This window comes from Bufo bufo, chromosome 2 (genome assembly GCF_905171765.1).
Source record: "Bufo bufo chromosome 2, aBufBuf1.1, whole genome shotgun sequence".
Classification (NCBI taxonomy): Eukaryota; Metazoa; Chordata; class Amphibia; order Anura; family Bufonidae; genus Bufo; species Bufo bufo.
This window is the reverse complement of record NC_053390.1, coordinates 219,883,436-219,904,095: the sequence shown is the minus strand read 5'-3', so window position 1 is coordinate 219,904,095 and position 20,660 is coordinate 219,883,436.

Here is a 20,660-nt window from a genome sequence, read left to right as displayed (position 1 = left end):
GCGACTAAGAAAATTTCAGGAAAGACCAACTAGAGCAGCTGAACTTTATTTGGGGTTAATCAGAGGCACTTTAAATGATGGCAGGTGTATGCTGACTCCTATTTAATTTTGAATGTGATTGCTTAATTCTGAACACAGCTACATCCCCAGTTATAAGAGGGTGTGCACACTTATGCAACCACATTATTATTATTTTTGTTTTGTTTTCTTCTCTCCACCTAAAAGATTTCAGTTTGTTTTTCAATTGAGTGGTACAGTTTATAGGTCACATTAAAGGTGGAAAAAGTTCTAAAATGGTTTATCTTTGTCTCATTTTTTTACATCACAGAAACCTGACATTTTAACAGGGGTGTGTAGACTTTTTATATCCACTGTATGTATATATATATATATATATATATATATTATAATATAAATACATATTGCTGTGATTAGCATACTAAAATGCAATTATAGTATGAAAAGAAAGAAGTGATAGTGGATGAATGTGTGTGAGTGAGAATGATTATAAAAGTGTAATAATAGTGATAATGTGAGTGGAAGAAAAGCGTGTGAATAGATGAATAAATGATTATTAATAATAAAAATTATTAAACATGTAAAACAACTGTAGTGAAAACTACAATGATGATGGGAACATAAAAGTTGAAATATGAAAGTGTTAAATATAAAAAAAATTACATTTTTTAAATAAAAAAATGATTTTATGTGTGTATGGTGAGACTAATCACTGGATTGCTAAAAAAAATGGGTGGTTCCCATTCTTTTCAGTTTCTGCACAGCATATTAAATGTTCACCAATTGCTGCCTTACGCAGATGAGGGTGGGTTCACATCAGTGTTATGGATTCCGTTATGGCTTTCCGTTATAACATGGTTATAACGGAAAATAACGGAATCCATAGGACGGAAGTCAAAACGGAAGCCTTTAAAGGGAATCTTTCACCTAAACTGACCATTATTGAACACTAACACCATGATCTGCGTTATAGTCCCCATATTGGAATGCTGCGCCTGCGCACTTCATTCCCCATTATGGGCAGAGGCACAAGAGCGTTTATTGCGCATGTGCCTGCCCGTACATCTAGCCGGCCTTGTGCCTCTGCCCATAATGGGGAATGAAGTTCGCAGGCGCGGCGAATCTTGTGAACGGCGCTGGCACTAAATTTCTGAAGAACCTAGGGCGGGCCAGAGGGGTGAAAGGGGAGGGGTTTCATATGAAAAGTGACGAGGGGCCTGGGCATTAAACGCTCTTGTGCCTCTGCCCATAATGGGGAATGAAGTGCGCAGGCGCAGCATTCCAATATGGGGACTATAATGCAGATCATGGTGTTAGGGTTCTATAATGGTCAGTTTAGGTGAAAGACTCCCTTTAAAGGCTTCCGTTTTGACTTTCGTCTTATGGATTCCGTTATTTTCCGTTATAACCATGTTATAATGGAAAGCAATAATGGAATCCATAACGCTGATGTGAACCCACCCTGACATGTTCTTTCTATGTTACATATAGATAATAGAAAGTAGCAAAACATAGGTATAAAGCAGAAATGAGAAGTTCTTTACTGCATGTTATCCACCCTTGAGAAAATCAATTCCATATGACTTTGTCATTATAGGCTACTTTCACACTAGATGAAGGTGTTCCACTGAAACGCGCGTCGGGGTGTGCGGTCTTTCTAAGGAGATATCATCTTTGTAAGGGTATGTCATGACTTTGATATATTGCATGTTACCTTGTATTTGTAGGTAGGGTAGGGATACTGCCTCTGATATGTTATAGTTTTTTTTTTGCACATTATCAGTATAGCATTTGGCACTTTATATGTAAGGATGCCCATTCAGTGGTTACTTTTAGCATTCCCTCCTCTTCCTCCTCTTTTTGTCATACTCATGATAAACATCTCCGAGTGGTGTACCGCACTCAGTATCTTTACATTTGTAATCTCTTTTTGTATGTTTTTTAATATATTTCTAATAAAACTGCATTTTAACTACAGCTATTTAGCCTCAGTGTTTCATTGTAGGTTTTTTTATGTATGTATTGCTGAGCTAGCTTTTTCTTGAGGGGTTTGTAAGTGATTTATTGTTCTTGATTGATCAATATCCCTTCTTTTGGTGTAGCCTATTTTGGTTTAACCTTTTGGGGACACATGATGTACCAGTACCTCATGATGCCCTGGTACTAAAGGACACATGACGTAGAGGTACGTCATGTGTATTTCCGATCACCGCCACGCGGCGGGTGGTGATCGGAACTGGGTGCTACTGAAATCAATCAGCAGGCACCCTGCGACAATTCGGGGGGGGGGGGGGCCTGTGACCCCCCCCCCCCCTTCCCGTATCGGCGATCGTGGCAAACCACAGGTCAATTCAGAGCTGCGGTTTGCTGCGTTTCCGGGTTATTGGGGTCTCTGGTGACCCGATAACCTGGAACAGGATGGTGATCGGTGGTGTGATAATACACCACCAATCACCATCTTGCGATCCTGAGAGGTGATGGTGACATCACCTCTAAGGATCGCTTCTGATTGGCTGCAGGGCGGGCGGGAGGTTTAAACTTACTGCGGCTCTGCCTTCTCTCCCTTTCTGTGTCCGGAGCCCAAGGAGAGAGGAGCAACGACGGATCTGTGCCCAGAAACCCCCTTCTGACTGTCCACAGTGCCATCTGGCACTAAAAGGTACATAGGGACAGGTTAGGTTAGGCAGGGATATTCAGGAAAAGTTTAGGGGGGGGGGGAGTTTAACTGTTGCATCACCCTGATCAGGTGTCTGGGGTCTACAGCACAGCTGTGTGACCCTAGACCCCCCAGGGGTGCTACAGCTTGCCCCCCCCCCACACAATTTTTGGGGCGCAAGCTTTTTTTTTTTTTTTTTTTAGCGTACGCCGACTGTGGCAGGCACTCTTAGCGTCCGGCCACTGTAAGCGCATCGCTCACCCCACCACTGATCAGCTTTGGACGGCTGATCAGCGAGTTTGAATAATTTTTTTTGCCTTTTTTGGGGTTTTCACTTTTTTTTTTTTTTTTTTTTTCTGTTAGGTTTAGGGCACACACACGCACACTAAATAAAGTTTTCCACGCACGCACATACACACGCACAAACACACTCCCCTATGGCCCGCCGGACGTTCTCGGCCGAGGAGGCATACGCCCTGCTTGCCTCCGAGTCCGAGAGCCCCAGTGAGGACGAGGATGACCCCACTTTCCTCTTGTCATCCGCATCCTCCTCATCATCTAGCGATAAACCACACGGCACTCCTTTCCCTCTACGCCCTACCATGTGCCCGTACAATAGTTTACGACCACATATGGGGTGTTTTTGCAAACTATAGAATCAAGGCAATAAATATTGAGTTTTGTTTGGCTGTTAACCCTTGCTTTGTTACTGGAAAAAATGGATTTAAATGGAAAATTTGCCCAAAAATTGAAATTCTTAAATTTCATCTCCATTTGCCAATAACTCTTGGGGAACACCTAAAGGGTTAACAAAGTTTGTAAAAATCAGTTTTGAATACCTTGAGGGGTGTAGTTTCTTAGATGGGGTCACTTTTCTGGAGTTTCTTCTCTAGGGGTGCATCAGGGGGGCTTCAAATGGGACATGGTGTAAATAAACCAGTCCAGCAAAATCTGCCTTCTAAAAACCACACGGCGCTCCCTTCCCTCTACGCCCTACCGTGTGCCCGTACAGTAGTTTACGACCACATATGGGGTGTTTCTGCAAACTACAGAATCAGAGCAATAAATATTGAGTTTTGTTTGGCTGTTAACCCTTGCTTTGTTACTGGAAAAATATCATTCAAATGGAAAATTTGCAAAAAAATTGAAATTCTTAAATTTCATCTCTATTTACCAATAACTCTTGTGGAATAGCTAAAGGGTTAAGGACATTTGTAAAATCAGTTTTGAATACCTTGAGGGGTGTAGTTTCTTAGATGGGGGTCACTTTTATGGAGTTTCTACTCTAGGGGTGCATCAGGGGGGCTTCAAATGGGACATGGTGTAAATAAACCAGTCCAGCAAAATCTGCCTTCCAAAAACCACACAGCGCTCCTTTCCCTCTACGCCCTACCGTGTGCCTGTACAGTAGTTAATGACCACATATGGGGTGTTTCTGCAAACTACAGAATCAGGGCAATAAATATTGAGTTTTGTTTGGCTGTTAACCCTTGCTTTGTTACTGGAAAAAATGGATTAAAATGGAAAATTTGCCCAAAAATCAAAAATTCTGAAATGTTATCTCCATTTGCCATTAACTCTTGTGGAACACCTAATGGGTTAACAACATTTGTAAAAATCTGTTTTGAATACCTTGAGGGGTGTAGTCTCTAGAATGGGGTCATTTTTGGGTGGTTTCTATTATGTAAGCCTCACAAAGTGAATTCAGACCTGAACTGGTCCTTAAAAAGTGGGTTTTTGTAAATTTGCTTCTAAACTTCCAAGCCTTGTAATGTCCCCAAAAAATTTAATGTCATTCCCAAAATGATCCTAACATGAAGTAGACATATGGGGAATGTAAAGTAATAACTATTTTTGTAGGTATTACTATGTATTATAGAAGTAGAGAAATTTAAACTTGAAAATTTGCACATTTTTCCAAATTTTGGGTAAATTTGGTATTTTTTTTATAAATAAAAATGAATTTTTTTTACTCCATTTTACAAGTGTCATGAAGTACAATATGTGACGAAAAAACTATCTCAGAATGGCCTGGATAAGTAAAAACGTTTTAAAGTTATTCACACATAAAGTGACACTGGTCAGATCTGTAAAAAATGGCCTGGTCCTTAAGGTGAAAATGAGCCCGGTCCATAAGGGGTTAAATACCACTAGCGTTTTTGCTGGATCCGGCAGGGTTCAGCAAAAACGTTTCCGTTACTGACAATACAACCATCTGCATCCGTTATGAACAGATCCGGTTGTATTACCTTTAAAATAGCCAAGACGGATCTGTCATGAACATTAAAAGTCAATGGGGGACAGATCCATTTTCTATTGTGTCAGAGAAAACGGATCCGCCCCTATTGACTTGCATTGTGGGTCATGACGGATCCATCTTGCTCCGCATCCCAGGATGGAAAGCAAACCGCAGCATACTCTCTGGTATGAGAACAGAACAGAATGTATTTTGGAACATTCCATTCTGTTCAGTTACATTTTATTCCCATTGACCCTATGACGGATCTCAATACCGTAAAATATTAACGCTAGTGTGAAAGTAGCCTACCATTGCAGAGATGACAGAAGGGGGAAACTTGCTTTGGTTCTCACCACCCACTGGAAATGAAGCAGAAGGTATCTTGATCTGGAACCTCATTCTCCATGGACAAAAGGAAGAATGAGTGAATTGTAGGAACCTCAGTTGCAAAATCATTGCATAAGGTCTTCCTATCCCCAACTGATACAAATTTTCTTGATATATAGATTATTTTTTCAGTTCTGTGTAAGCTAACAATATTCATATTATACTATTATTATATTATAATACTACATATTCACAAACATTTGACTGATGTAAGCCATTCCTTCAAGAAATGTATGAATACATTGGCAGCTTGATGTTACTAGTTGGAGGTGTGCAGAGACAAGTGGAATGGTGACACCCACTTGCCAATTCATAAATGTCTATGTCACAGCACAGTAATGTTGTGGCCAGTGTCACAAACAACATCTCCACATGTAGGGTGTGGTGCATGAGACTGGTAGTTTAGGATAAATAGCACAGCAATTCAGTTACAGTAACACCTGCTTATAGGCCAGGCTCCCACCACTGCCTCCACTTACTGTCCCAGTAACTGTGTGACTGGTGTTGCCTCATGAACTACCATGGAAAACAACCAGGCAAAATGTGCACCCATAGCATCAGCTGTCTTCTCCTTCATGGTATCCTCCCAGGCTGAAGCCTGGCTTATCACAAGAGGCAAAGTCATCTCTAGCATAAAGGAATGCTCCCTTTTTATAATTTAGCCATTGAACCACTCAAGGAGTGAACTCTCACTCCAAAATATTGTACTAACATCACAGCTTATTCAGAAGGTGATGATGTGAACAGATTTGCAATTCTGATCTCTAGCGCTTCCAGAGGCATTGCTTTGTTTTAAAAGTTCAGGCGCTAAATGTTCCCCCTTACACACAAATGTATATACAGTACAGACCAAAAGTTTGGACACACCTTCTTATTCAAAGAGTTTTCTTTATTTTCATGACTATGAAGGCATCAAAACTATGAATTAACACATGTGGAATTATATACATAACAAACAAGTGTGAAACAACTGAAAATATGTCATATTCTAGGTTCTTCAAAGTAGCCACCTTTTGCTTTGATTACTGCTTTGCACACTCTTGGCATTCTCTTGATGAGCTTCAAGAGGTAGTCCCCTGAAATGGTCTTCCAACAGTCTTGAAGGAGTTCCCAGAGATTCTTAGCACTTGTTGGCCCTTTTGCCTTCACTCTGCGGTCCAGCTCACCCCAAACCATCTCGATTGGGTTCAGGTCCGGTGACTGTGGAGGCCAGGTCATCTGGCGCAGCACCCCATCACTCTCCTTCATGGTCAAATAGCCCTTACTTTCAAAGTTTTCCCAATTTTTCGGCTGACTGACTGACCTTCATTTCTTAAAGTAATGATGGCCACTCGTTTTTCTTTACTTAGCTGCTTTTTTCTTGCCATAATACAAATTCTAACAGTCTATTCAGTAGGACTATCAGCTGTGTATCCAGCTGACTTCTCCTCAACGCAACTGATGGTCCCAACCCCATTTATATGAAGTGAAAACCATTTCAGGGGACTACCTCTTGAAGCTCATCAAGAGAATGCCAAGAGTGTGCAAAGCAGTAATCAAAGCAAAAGGTGGCTACTTTGAAGAACCTAGAATATGACATATTTTCAGTTGTTTCACACTTGTTTGTTATGTATATAATTCCACATGTGTTAATTCATAGTTTTGATGCCTTCATAGTCATGAAAATAAAGAAAACTCTTTGATTGAGAAGGTGTGTCCAAACTTTTGGTCTGTACTGTATATATATAACCTCTAGGGTGATGTCACACATAGATTTTTGAGTTTTTGAGGAATGAGTAACACAGGACTCCGGCAGGCTGTCCCAGCAGCAATTTTTTTTTTTTACGGAACAGCCGGATCTCCGCCAGTCACCTTTAGGCCCCTTTCACACGGGCGAGATTTCCGTGCGGGTGAAATGCGTTAGGTGAACCATGGTGATGGATCATGTGACGGACCATGTGATGAGCGTAGTGACGACATCAAAGGTCCTATTCCTCACAAAAGAAGACAGAAGAGATGCCGGATTTTTTTTTTAACCCCTTCAGCCCTATTGTACATTGCATTCTGTATTCAGAATGCTATTATTTTCCCTTATAACCATGTTATAAGGGAAAATAATACAATCTACACTACAACTAACCCAAACCTGAACTTCTGTGAAGAAGTTTGGGTCTGGGTACCACATCACGCGCGTGCAAAACGCATTGCACCCGCGCGATAAAAACTGAACATCGGAACGTAATCGCAGTTAAAACTGACTGCAATTGCGTACCTACTCGCGCGGGTTTGCCGCAACGCATCCGGACACGCTTGTGTGAAAGAGGCCTTATACTTCTCCTTCCTGCTGAATCCACTGCTGGCATTGCCTCAAAAAAAAAATATTATGAAACACTGTCACAAAAATCTGTTTGTGACACTGCCCCTGTGCCATTAATGAAAGAGCACACTATTCAATGACCCATATTACCAATGATACCATTATACAAGGCCCAAATAATACTGGCCCACCTGGCAAAATGGGAGCAGTGCTGTGGTAACCATGTCCATCTACTACACATCTGAGAGAGCTATGTAGTTGTAGCACCTTTTTCTGCCACTAGCTGCTCCCGAACAGAAAATTGGAAAGGGTTTCCAGCTCCATACATTGTTTTTTCTGGTGGCCATGGCTCCTACCAGCAGCTCATCGGTGAGGGTGCTGGATGTCGGAACTTTGTAATCTTATATTGATGACCTATCCTAGAGAGGACCCATCTAAAATCAATGACTCACAAGTGACGTTCTCTGCTGGGCGTGGTTTAAGGCAGCCTTGGTCCTTGTCACTTCCTGCAGCCATCTTCAGTGCTGCATTGCTGTGTGACTGGAGATACAGACCTTGGCTTGTGAAGGCATCAGTTTTTGACCAGCAGTTAGCCTCAGGAAAGACATATACGCGACAGCATCTGCTCTACTACTGCATTCAGTATTGCATCATTGTATGTCGCTGTTTTGGATCAAATAAACCCACGTTTGATTGCATCCTCGTGTCTACGTTTGGGTCCATCTAACCTGAGCATCTGCCGGTCCGGTCTGCTCCACTGCTTGGATACGAAGGTAGGAAAGTCACACAGTCATTACCAGTTATACCTTCATTCGCCTTCATGTGGGGACAGAACAACATGTGCTGACACACTGATTTATTTACTTTGGAACTGTCCCAGGCTTAGAATTTATTGGAGTTTAGTAATGAAAATTTAGTGAGATATATTCGATCAACACCTTCCCGACATTTGAGGCAAATTTATGTCATAATGACAAAGGGGGTGCATGTGGCCAGTTCAGGAGCTGAACCCGTCTCATACATAATGGGAGCTATCAGTGGCTTCCTCTGTTTCCTGATTGCTTCCCAACCCCACAATGCAGTTGCAGGGGGATGAGTCTGCTCGGGGCCTAATGAATGCTCCCATGGCTTACATGGCATCTCATATCACACCCTGCCAAAAGCAGGGATATATTTGGGACATATCAATAAAATCTTGTTTATAATATCTTATAAATAATCTTTAAGAATGAAAAGTATCTTGTTTTAATTAGGAAAAAATTCTACTCCCTTTAGGCTATGTCCACATGTAGTGTGCATTAGATGGAAAAATCTGTTGCAGATTTGCATGAAATTTGCAGTAGTCTGGATGTTTTACATGTGAATTTGTTGCTATTGCTTTATACCTTGCAGAGAGTGAAATCCGCAGTTAAAATCTATATAAAGATGGACTTCCGGTTCCGGCGAGCGCATGTAAGCATGCGAAGAGAAGGAGCTCCGAAACTTCAGGCCAAATACACGATGTTTTAGGCGCAAAACGGGGGATAATAACCCCCAGAACATCACATGCAGGCGTGCGGATACTCATGGAGTAATTTATAGTGCACAGCATCTCCCCGCTACCCGAGTCTCCTCTCCCACAGCGAGATAGCAACAACCATCCGAGAGGCAAGATGGCCCACAAGAGGCAGAGTGTCATGGATGGTGTTGCAGAAAGCTGTAACTTATAAACAAACATCCGACTGGCTTGATCACAAACTAAGGAGCATATGGATGAGCCCTTTAAAACCCCTAGAGCTCTCCCTGACTGCTATGCCCATGCAAAGGTCTTTATGGTAGACGATTGCATGCCCACGTACCTTATACTGTGTGACACCTGAAAACCCTATAATAGTGAGGGGGCACAACCTGCACTTAATACGGACAGAGTCAGGGTAACCTAGAATCAAGTCAGCAAGGAAACACAAATAAAGGAAAAGGACTTATCTGAGGAATAAGCAGTAGCAGCCTCCAGCAGTGAACAACTCATCCAGGAAGAAGTATAAACCGCAAAGTGAGGCAGTATGGGAGGGAATATAAAGGGAGACAATTAGTGTAAATAGGTGACAGCTGGGAGAAGGAAAGGAGATGACAAAGTGAAACCAAAACAAAGAACCTCATGCAAGAGGTAGAGAAGAACGTCTAACAGAACCCCCAAGCGAGAACAGAAGGCCTTCCAGAATCTGGAAACAAATTGCGTGCCCCTATCAGAAACGATGTCTGAAGGAATGCCATGCAATTTAACAATGTGATCAACAAACGCTTGCGCCAGCGTCTTAGCATTGGGTAACCCAGCAAAGGGAATGAAATGCGCCATTTTGCTAAAACGGTCCACTACTACCAGAATCACAGTCTTCACCGAGGAACGAGGCAGGTCCGTAATGAAGTCCATGGACAGATGCGTCCAAGGACGGGAAGGAATGGGTAACGGGAGGAGAGAACCCGATGGCCGTGAATGAGGGACCTTGGCACAAGAGCAGGTCTCGCAGTCTGCCACAAAACCCTCAACCGTCTTACGAAGAGCCGGCCACCAGAATCTCCGAGCAATGAGTTCCACTGTGGCTCTACTCCCCGGGTGCCCAGCAAGGACAGTATCGTGGTGCTCCTTAAAAACCTTGTGTCGTAAAGCGAGAGGCACAAACAACCTCCCAGGGTGACAAAGATCAGGAGCCTCTGCCTGGGCTGCCTGAACCTCTGCCTCCAAATCAGGATAAAGAGCAGAGACGACCACCCCTTCAGCCAAAATGGGACCCAGGTCTTCCAAGTTCCCCCCTCCCGGAAAACAACGTGACAGGGCATCCGTCTTAACGAACCATCTTTTTTCTTAATATAAAAAAAAAACAGCGGCAACAGGTGACTTCGAGGGTCAGATGTGTCCCTTTCTCAGGCTCTCAGAGATATAAGTACGCATAGCGACTCTTTAAGGTTGGGAGAGATTGTATAAACGTGATTTTGGCAGTTTGGCGCCTGGGATGAGATTAATAGGGCAGTCGTACTCCCGATGCAGGGGCAACTCCTGGACACCACTCTCGGAAAACACATCCGATAATTCTGAGAGAAAAGATGGCACAGTCTTGGTAGAAACCTCTGAAAGAGACGCCATGAGGCAATTCTCTCTGCAAAACTCACTCCAACCATTTATTTGCCTTGCTTGCCAATCAATGGTGGGGTTATGTTAAGTGAGCCAGGGTAGCCTCAACACTAGAGGAGTAGGTAATCCGCTTAAGATGAAACATGACATATCCTCAACATGAGCGTCACCCACAGTCAAACGGATACTGTGAACTATGCCCTTTAACGATCTTTGAGAAAGTGGAGCGGAATCTATAGCAAAAATAGGTATATCCTTTTCCAAAGTGCATACCTGGAAACCATACGTTATTGCATGAGATTGACAGCTGCTCCACTATCTACAAAAATCTCACAAACAATGTTCTTGCTGTCTAGCGCCACCCTGGCAGGTAGGAGAAAACGGGAACTACAAGTAAACGGCAAACCTTCCATTTCCGCATCAACCTTGCCAATAGTAGCAAATGGAAAGTTTTTAGAGGGTTTTTTTCTTTTTGTTTTTCTTTTATTACCCTCAGAAAACTCCATGAATCTCCTAGAGGGGCAAACATTAGCCAAATGATTTATACCCCCACAACAGAAACAAACCCTCCTCTGAGAGCTGAATCCTCTACTATCAGAGGCAAGCAAACCCAGCTGCATGGCCTCCTCCTCAGAGGGGATTGAGAGAGACTGAGACCCCTGCGCACTGAATGAGACAGCCCCACTGTCCTTGGACTGAATATGACAGGAAGGAGTAGTCTCCTCTCTCTCTCTAAGACGCCTGTCAATACGAACAGCTAGAGACATGGCAGATTCTAACGAGGCTGGTCTTTCATGAAAAGCAAATGCATCTTTCAATCTTTCCGAAAGACCATGGCAAAATTGACTTCGGAGTGCAGCATCATTCCAACCAGTATCAGCTGCCCATCTCCGAAATTCTGAACAATATATCTCTGCGGACTGTTTACCCTGGCATAAAAGACGCAGTTTAGATTCAGCCAGAGCAATACGATCCGGGTCATCATATATCTGCCCCAGGGCTACAAAAAATTCATCCACCGATCGGAGGGGCCGTGCCCCCACCGGCAGTGAAAAGGCCCAAGACTGAGCGTTATCCCTGAGCAGCGAGATGATGATCCCCACCCTCTGCTCCTCATCACCAGAGGAATGGGGAAGTAGGCGAAAATGGAGTTTGCAAGCCTCTCTAAAGCGAACAAAATTCTCACTACCCCCGGAGAACGTATCCGGAAGCGAGATCTTAGGCTCGGAACAAACTCCCTGAATGCCAGCAGAACCGGTCACCTGAAACTGAGACACAGTTTTACGGAGATCTGCTACCTCCAGCGAAAGACCTTGCATGTGGTGCATCAAGGCTGAAACCGGATCCATGCTTAAGACGGTTATGGCGGTTTGTAATGTCACGGATGGTGTTGCAGAAAGCTGTAACTTATAAATAAACATCTGACTAGCTTGATCACAAACTAAGGAGCATATGGGTGAGCCATATAAAACCCCTAGAGCTCTCCCTGACTGCTATGCCCATGCAAAGGTTTTTATGGTAGACGATTGCATGCCCACGTACCTTATACTGTGTGACACCTGAAAACCCTATAATAGTGAGGGGACACGACCACTGGCTCCCTGCACTTAATACGGACGGAGTCAGGGTAACCTAGAATCAAGCCAGCAAGGAAACACAAATAAAGGAAAAGGACTTATCTGAAGAATCAGCAGTAGCAGCCTCCAGCAGTGAACAACTCATCCAGGAAGAAGTATAAACCGCAAAGTGAGGCAGTATGGGAGGGAATATAAAGGGAGACAATTAGTGTAAATAGGTGACAGCTGGGAGAAGGAAAGGAGATGACAAAGTGAAACCAAAAGAAAGAACCTCATGCAAGAGGTAGAGAAGAACATCTAACAGACCTTCTCACAGAACTGGCGGTGACACAGAGGCTCACATGCTCATCATCTCAACCTCCCACACAACTATTAGACACTGGGTCTCAGAACACAGAGAAGGACGCTACCCCTCCGATACAGGGGCTAACAATCCTGTGCAAAGAACTGCCAATAGCAGTGGCCAACCTTCTAGCGCTGAATATAAAAGCCACGTTGGAGGCAACAGTTGCCTCGTCCATTAAACAACAGCAAACCGAGGTGGCTCACAATTCAAAGCAGGTCTAGGAGCTGGAATAAAGATTTGGCCTCAAAGAGGATGAATTAGAGAGGACGCAGACGCAGGTTCAGGAGGTGCTCAGGACGAACCAAGCGCTAAGGGACAAAGTGGAAGACCTGGAAAACTGTTCCAGGAGGAGCAACCTCAGGATTGTGGGTCTCCCAGAATCGATTCTGTCAATCCAGCTCACCCAGATGTGTGCAGTGGAACTGCCCCAAGCCCTGGGAATCCAAAGCCCCCTTACGGTTTTAAGAGCGCATCTGGTGGGCCCTCCTAAGGACTCACGAGAGGAGGGGGCAACTCAGCGACCGAGGCCTACAATTGTAAAATACCTCAACTATGCAGAGAAAGAGTCCCTTTTAATCAGATACAGGCGGGCAACCCAACCGCTAAAGGTGAGGGGCCACAAGATCTTACTTTTTGGTGACTATTCAGTGGAGGTGGCAAGGAAAAGATGAGCTTTCTCCTCCATATGCACACAGCTGGTACAGAACAAAGTCAAGTTTGCATTGACATACCCTGCCGTTCTGCGAGTCTTCAGACCAGCAGGTGTAATAGACACATACCTAATCCCCTGGGGAAGCCATGCAGCCATGGAGGGTGATTCTTTCTGCAGGAGTAACAGAGGGGATTCAACATCCAGAGGGAATTTCTCTCCTAGAGGAGGTCACCATCAAGGACAATCCCGCAAACGGACTCTTGGATCCCCCCGCATCCCGCCTAGATCAGAACCAAACCGGGATTCAAGCCCAGAGTGGGACTGAGGTGATCATAATTTCTAGACTGGTTTGGAGAGACATAGCCTCCGCTGGACTCTACTGGAGTGGACTGAAGTTTTGTGATGCATCAAGTAAAGTGGATTAGTGAGACAACATTTAGTTTGGGGACTAAGATGCATAAGAGTTTTATGTGTACCTAGATGCCTTTCAATACCATATGCTTGGGGAGGAGGAAAGGTGATAAGAGAACAGGTTAAACGAAGTGATTGCTGTAAAGTATTCCCCCCACTTTTTTTTTTTCTTCTTCTTCTTTTCTCCCCCCTCCAGAAGTATAAGGCAGAGGGGCAGATATCAAGGGAGAGTGTGAGAGAGGAGGGGTATGTTGAGTATGCCTGATGTCAAGCGAGTGATGTTAGATAGAGAGATATTGTGAGAATAATGAGATATTTCAGAGCAGGAGTAGACAGCGACTCTGCCGGAAGAGTGCGAAAAAAGTGAAGTCCATATGGTTGATATGTTGGTTGTTAACCCCTAGACAGGAAAAGCCAGTTTTTTTGTTTTGGGGAGGGCGGGGGGTGAGGGAGGGAATTTATGTTTTGTCAAGCTCCATGGGTGCACCATTGTCAATCGGGAGGTAATACGAGGGGGGTTGGAGTGTCCTCCAGGTGTGTCTCTAAAAACATCACATACATATGTTAAAACATGAAAGTAGTGACGTGGAATGTGAAAGGCCTGAGGGCCCTGCAAAAAAGAATGACGGTTCTCCGCCACCTAGGGAGGCTAAATGCTGACAAAGCATTACTACAGGAGACACACCTGGAGGAGACGGATTTCTGGCGCATGAGACACCTTTGGGTGGGATCAGTACTGGGTTCTCCCTCAGAGGGTAGAAAGGCAGGAATTATAATGCTAATTCATAAACTGTTTCGCCACAAGGTCATTTCGCTCTGCTCACTAAATTTAATGTACACTGGTCTAATAACGCTCAGGCAACCTTTTTTACAGACTTAGAGATAACAATTCTACAGGAGGGAGCGGGACAAGTATTAGTAGCAGGGGACCTCAATGTTGTGCATGATGCACAGGAGGATCACCACCACCACAGACAGGACCCCCACACTAGGCCCTCAGGAATATATAACTTTTGGGCTCTACAGGCCTAACAGATGTATAGAGATTCTACTGTATAACCCAATTGAAAGGGAATATACACATTACTCCCATGCTCAGCAGTCTTGGTTGGGGTTGGACTATCCCTTGGCCTCACCACTACTCATGTGGAGAACGGACCTGACAGAGATATTGGATTTGGTCATATCAGACCATACTCCTGTGGCCATATACATAGCCGAGAATATACCTAGGGGGACTGATTATATATGGCGTCTTCCAAGTTACTTTGCAACCAATGAGGAGTTCATAGACAGACTGAAAGGGTGGTGGTGGTAATTCTCTAATAATAATGATGAACACAAAGAAGAGCATATGTTATTTTGGGAGACAGCGAAGGCGGTATTAAGAGGGAATATTATCTCATACACTTGCATATACGACCTTCTTAGCGGATCCAACGGACTCAAATAAAACTAAATGGGTGACAGCAAAGCACAATTATGACTATTATTTGGAACAGAAAACAAAGATATTTTTGGACCAGAAGTCAGCAGATCTGTTTAAATTCGGCAACAAGGCAGGTAAAATGTTAGCCAATCTAACAAAAGTTCAAAGATCGTTCCCCCAGATTAATGGCATACTAAATGAGTCAGGGAAAAAATTAACTGACCCGAAAAGCATTACAGATTGCCTCGGGCTTTATTATGCCAGGTTGTACCAGCAGGATCGGTACGATTTTGCTAGAGCAGTGGAACTCCTGGCTGGGGTACAATTGCCGCAGGCCTCATTGCCGCAGGCCTCGGAGGAAATGTTGAGTCCTCTTAATGCCCAGATTACAGCTGAAGAGGTGGAGAAAATCATTAAATTGCTACATAATGGGAAAGCATCGGAGCCAGATGGATACCTGGCTGAGTTCTTCAAAGCATTAAGTGGAGAAGTGACTCCGACCCTAATGTCCCTATTTAACTTATGTCTACAAGGCGGGGAAATAATGCCCTCAGGCAATATGGCCCATATAAAAGTAATCCCAAAACCTAGCAAAAGTATGTATAGAAGACCCCAGGCGAGAATATGTGTCCCAGGCTTCCTTTCAGAACCCTTTCACCTCCAAAAAGGAACCAGACAGGGGTGTCCCCTTTCTCCCCTTCTCTTTAACATTGCTCTGGAACCCCTGGCTCTTTACCTGATCCAATCATCTATCTTTTAAGGAATCCAAGTAGGACAGAGGGAAGTAAGGGTACTTTCACACTTGCGGCAGATAGATCCGTCAATCAGTTCCGTCGCCAGAACTGCCTGCAAACGTACAGCATTTGTAGACGGATACGGATCCGGATGCGGATCCGTCTCACAAATGCATTGCAAGAACGGATCCGTTAATTTTTTTTTTCACATTTTTAAAGGTCTGCGCATGCACAGACCGGAAGGATGGATCCAGCATTGCGGCACTAATACATTCCTATGGAAAAAGATGCATTCAGGCAAGTGTTCAGTTTTTTGGGCCGTAGAGAAAACTGCAGCATGCTGCGGTATTTTCTCCGTCCTAAAACGTCAAAAAGACTGAACTGAAGACATCCTGATGCATCCTGAACGGATTGCTCTCCATTCAGAATGCATGGGAATAAAACTGATCAGTTCTTTTCCGGTATAGAGCCCCTAAGATGGAACTGTATGCTGGAAAAGAAAAACGCTAGTGTGAAAGTACCCTAAAACTAACCTGCTTTGCTGATGACCTTTTGCTGTTTTTGAACTCCCCTGACACACACCTAGGATAAGTCCTGGAGACCTTCATATATTTCGGGGAAGTCGCAGGATATAGAATCAATGTAAATATGAACCAACTCCTATACCTCCAAGGCCTAGCAACTGATCCACCACTCTCCCACCAGGTAGAGATGATATCACACAACCTGACATATCTGGGCATCAGGATAGGTAAGCAACCCTCCTACTTGTACATGTTAAACTACCTACCACTTATCAGGAAAATTGAGCAGGAGCTAGAGAGGTGGTCAAATTTACCACTTTCTTTTTTTGGCAGAGCACATCTCTTAAAAATGGTCAGCTTCGCCAGGCTGCTCTACCCCATGCAAACAATACCTTTGCTAATAAGACACACAGATATTAATAGACTACAAGTGGCTATTACCTCCTTCCTATGGAAGAAGAAGAGACCTGTAACGGGGTTTTGGGGGCGCCCCCTAGTGTCTATGGGGTCCCTAACCCTAGTTAACTCACTATTCCTGACAGGCGGATCCTGAGCCTCCGCTATCTGGGAGTTGGGGTACATGTCTGCGGCAGTGCCTCCACCCAGTGGAGCATCCGGAGTAGGGATGTGAGGCTCCACTGGGAACATACTTGGTGCAAATGAGACTGACACAGCCTAACTGGGATTAACTTTATATAGTGCGTAACAAAATGAACCAACATACATAGGAAAATACAATAGAGTAACACAAATAACAGGGTAATGTGGATTCTTCCTCACCCACCCACTAGCACACCTGCGTCCCACCCCCTATCTTCGCCCTAATGGCCGTTGGTGCACATAGGAGAGTTGGGGCCCTTATAAGCTCTTGCTCCGCAGGGTCACTGAAGCAGCCTGAGCTGTGTAATGTCCGTCACTGGACCTCAGAGTCTTTATTGTGGTGAGGAGACAGGTGCCCTGTGGTGATACAGGGAGAGGTTTGACTTACCCTCACAACACCTTTTACCAGGCCAGTCCGCAGCAATCTCCTTTCACTGGATTCACCAGACGTCTGGACTCAGTACTTGTCTTTGCCAGCGGTCCCTCTCTCAGCAGGTGTGATCTTGGGTGAAGTAAGTTCTATCCGCCAGGTTCTATCTCTGTGCTGCAGTCTCTCAATGCCAGACCCATGTCCTCTCTCTGGCTGAGCAAATCGTAGCTTCTAGAAACTTTTCCAGGACCTTCCTCTTTAGAGCTGTGCAGCCAGCGTCGTTTTAGGACCTGCGATGATGTCACTAACCATGTGACTCATTTCAGCCAGTCATGTGATCAATGCTCAATGTCTTATTAACAGCATACTGAGTCCATCTACTGGGCATTTCAGATAACGCAGCCGGTGTAACTTCACAGGGTTACATGCTCCCCCTTGAAAAATACTTGCCTTCCACTGGCAAGTCCTAGCCAGGGGGCTTAACAAAAATTCAACAGAAAAATGTTTAGCATACATACAGTACAGTTAGCACAGTAATATCCTAGCTAGCTAGTTATTTAGGGTAAAGAATCACTAACATTTACCACTTCAGCTAGTGCATGTAGGAAAGTGGCCATTTTAGATGCTGCTTGTGTCAGCGGGGCATAACTGGGCTCTCCTATATTATCATAAACTAAGGCCCTAGGGGGTTGCCGCACTCTGGTACTGTGTCTCAGTTCTCGCTGTGGGAGAGGATCTTGGGACATCAACTGTGGGACTTCGACTCCTGCCTTCGAAGTAGAGTCTCTAAGGGAAGTTCCAGGCACAAAACATGGACTTTCTGGATTCAACCTTGGAGGACTTTGTGACCCAGGAGAGGTTCCGGGACTTTGTGGAACCACCGGAGTTAAAGGAGGCAATTGCTGTGTTTCTTCTGCGGTTGATGACCACCACTGATCCTCTGCACTGGGAGTTCCCGGGGTCTCCTCTGCCCCATTTCCAGGACTCTCTGCTGGGTTTTCCTCCAGTTCTTCACTACTCTCTTCCTCAGCATACACAACTGGAAGCAGATGGTTTCTATGCCAAGCCTTTATTCGGCCCTCCGGGCCCCTAATGTTGTACACTGGCAGTCCTTCCAGTTTGGACACAACCTCAAACAGGGTATCTTTCCATCTGTCAGCCAGTTTGTGTTTTCCAGGCACACCTAGATTCCGGAGAATAACTTTATCCCCTGCTTGAATCTCCCGATATCTCACCTTAGAATCATACCTTCTTTTGTTCCGTTCTTCCATTTTTGCTGCAGCTTGGGTGGCCAACTCATAGGCCCGATGAAGGTTTTGTTTGAGGTTCCTCACATATTGAAAGTGTGAAGTTGAATCTGTTCCATCAGGAGACACTCCCAAACGGACATCTACCGGTAATCGAGCTTCTCTTCCGAACATTAGGAAATAGGGTGAGAACCCTGTAGATTCATGCCTTGTACAGTTGTATGCGTGGACCATGGCTTCCACATGTTTACTCCAAGACCGCTTCTCGACTTGCTTGAGAGTCCCTAGCATATCTAGGAGGGTCCTATTGAACCGTTCTGGCTGTGCATCACCCTCCGGATGATAAGGTGTGGTTCTGGACTTCTGCACCTGCAACATGTCCAACAGCTCCTTGATCAACTTACTCTCAAAGTCTCTACCTTGATCAGAGTGTATCCGATTGGGTAGTCCATAGTGAATAAAATACTTCTGCCAAAGGACTTTGGCTACAGTCACAGCTTTTTGATCTTTAGTGGGGAAGGCTTGAGCATATCTGGTGAAATGGTCCGTTACCACCAGCACATTTCCAATTCCCGCTGTATCGCTCTCAATGCCGAGATAGTCCATGCACACAAGATCCATGGGTCCCGTACTTTTCAGATGACCCATAGGGGCAGCTCTCACAGGCAGGGTCTTCCTCTGGATACACCTCCTGCATGTCTTTACATGTTGCTCAACATGTTCCCTCATGCGAGGCCAATAGAACCGATCTTGTACTAGGCCATAGGTCTTGTCCACCCCGAGATGCCCATGTTGATCGTGGAGAGCTCTCAGGACCATGCCACGGTATCTGTGGGGTAGTACCAATTGTTTTCTGTCAGGGTGATCATGATACTTCACGACCCTATAGAGTACTCCATCTTCAAGATGTAGTCGGCTCCATTCTCTTCGGTATAATTCTCTTTGACTCACAGGTAGAGAAGTCAGCAATTTAGGATTCTTAGTCTTTATTGCTCTGATAACTATCCCAATATACCAGTCCTGCGCTTGAGCCTTCTTCTTGTCTTCTGTGGTTATACTGGACCACTGTTGAAGCATGACTGGAGCATGGAACACCTCAGGCACGGCTTCTGGAGAGTGGCTAATGGAGTCTATCCCCCTTAGCTAGGCAAACTCTTCTTGTCTCTCGGCCACCACATACATCTGACAAAAGGCTCCTACCCCCGGCCCAGGGATCTCTTCCCACTCCTCTTCTTCTTGGTGAGGAGGGAGTCTAGGTCTGCGGGACAGGGCATCTGCGCTGACATTCTTGGGCCCAGGCTTGTACTTCAGGCTGAAACTGTAGCTTGACAAGGCAGCCAACCACCTATGTCCTGTGGCATCCAGCTTAGCTGTAGTCTGAATGTAGGTAAGTGGATTGTTGTCAGTCCTTACTTCGAATGTTGCTCCATACAAATAGTCATGTAGCTTATCCACGATGGCCCACTTGAGTGCCAGAAATTCCAATTTATGGACTGGATAGTTCTTCTCTGCACCTGTAAGACTTCTACTTATGTAAGCCACCGGCCTCAATCCTTCTGGATAACTTTGGTGCAGCACACCCCCTAGACCTTCCATACTGGCATCCACATGGAGGATATATGGTTTCTCAGGGTCTGCATAGGCTAAAACAGGAGCTTCTGTAAGTCTCTTCTTCAAGGTCAGAAAGGCATCTTCACATCCTGAAGTCCATTTCTCCCCAAAGGGGTCTTTAGGAGATGGTGCCTTAGCACCCGTTACGTCAGAGGTAATCTTCAGTAGGTCATGTAACTCTCGAGCAATCTTTGAGTAGTCTTTCACAAACCTTCGGTAGTAACCACAGGATCCGAGAAAGGACCGCAACTCACTGATGTTATCTGGTCTTGGCCAATTCAACACTGCTTCAATTTTAGCAGGATCTGTGGCTACTCCTTCAGCGGAGACTATATGCTCCACATAAGTGACAGAGCTCTGGGCAAATCGGCATTTGTCCACTGATAGCTTCAGGCCTTCAGCTTGAAGTCGATCCAACACCTTTAGCAATCTTTGTTCATGCTCCTCTGGTGTC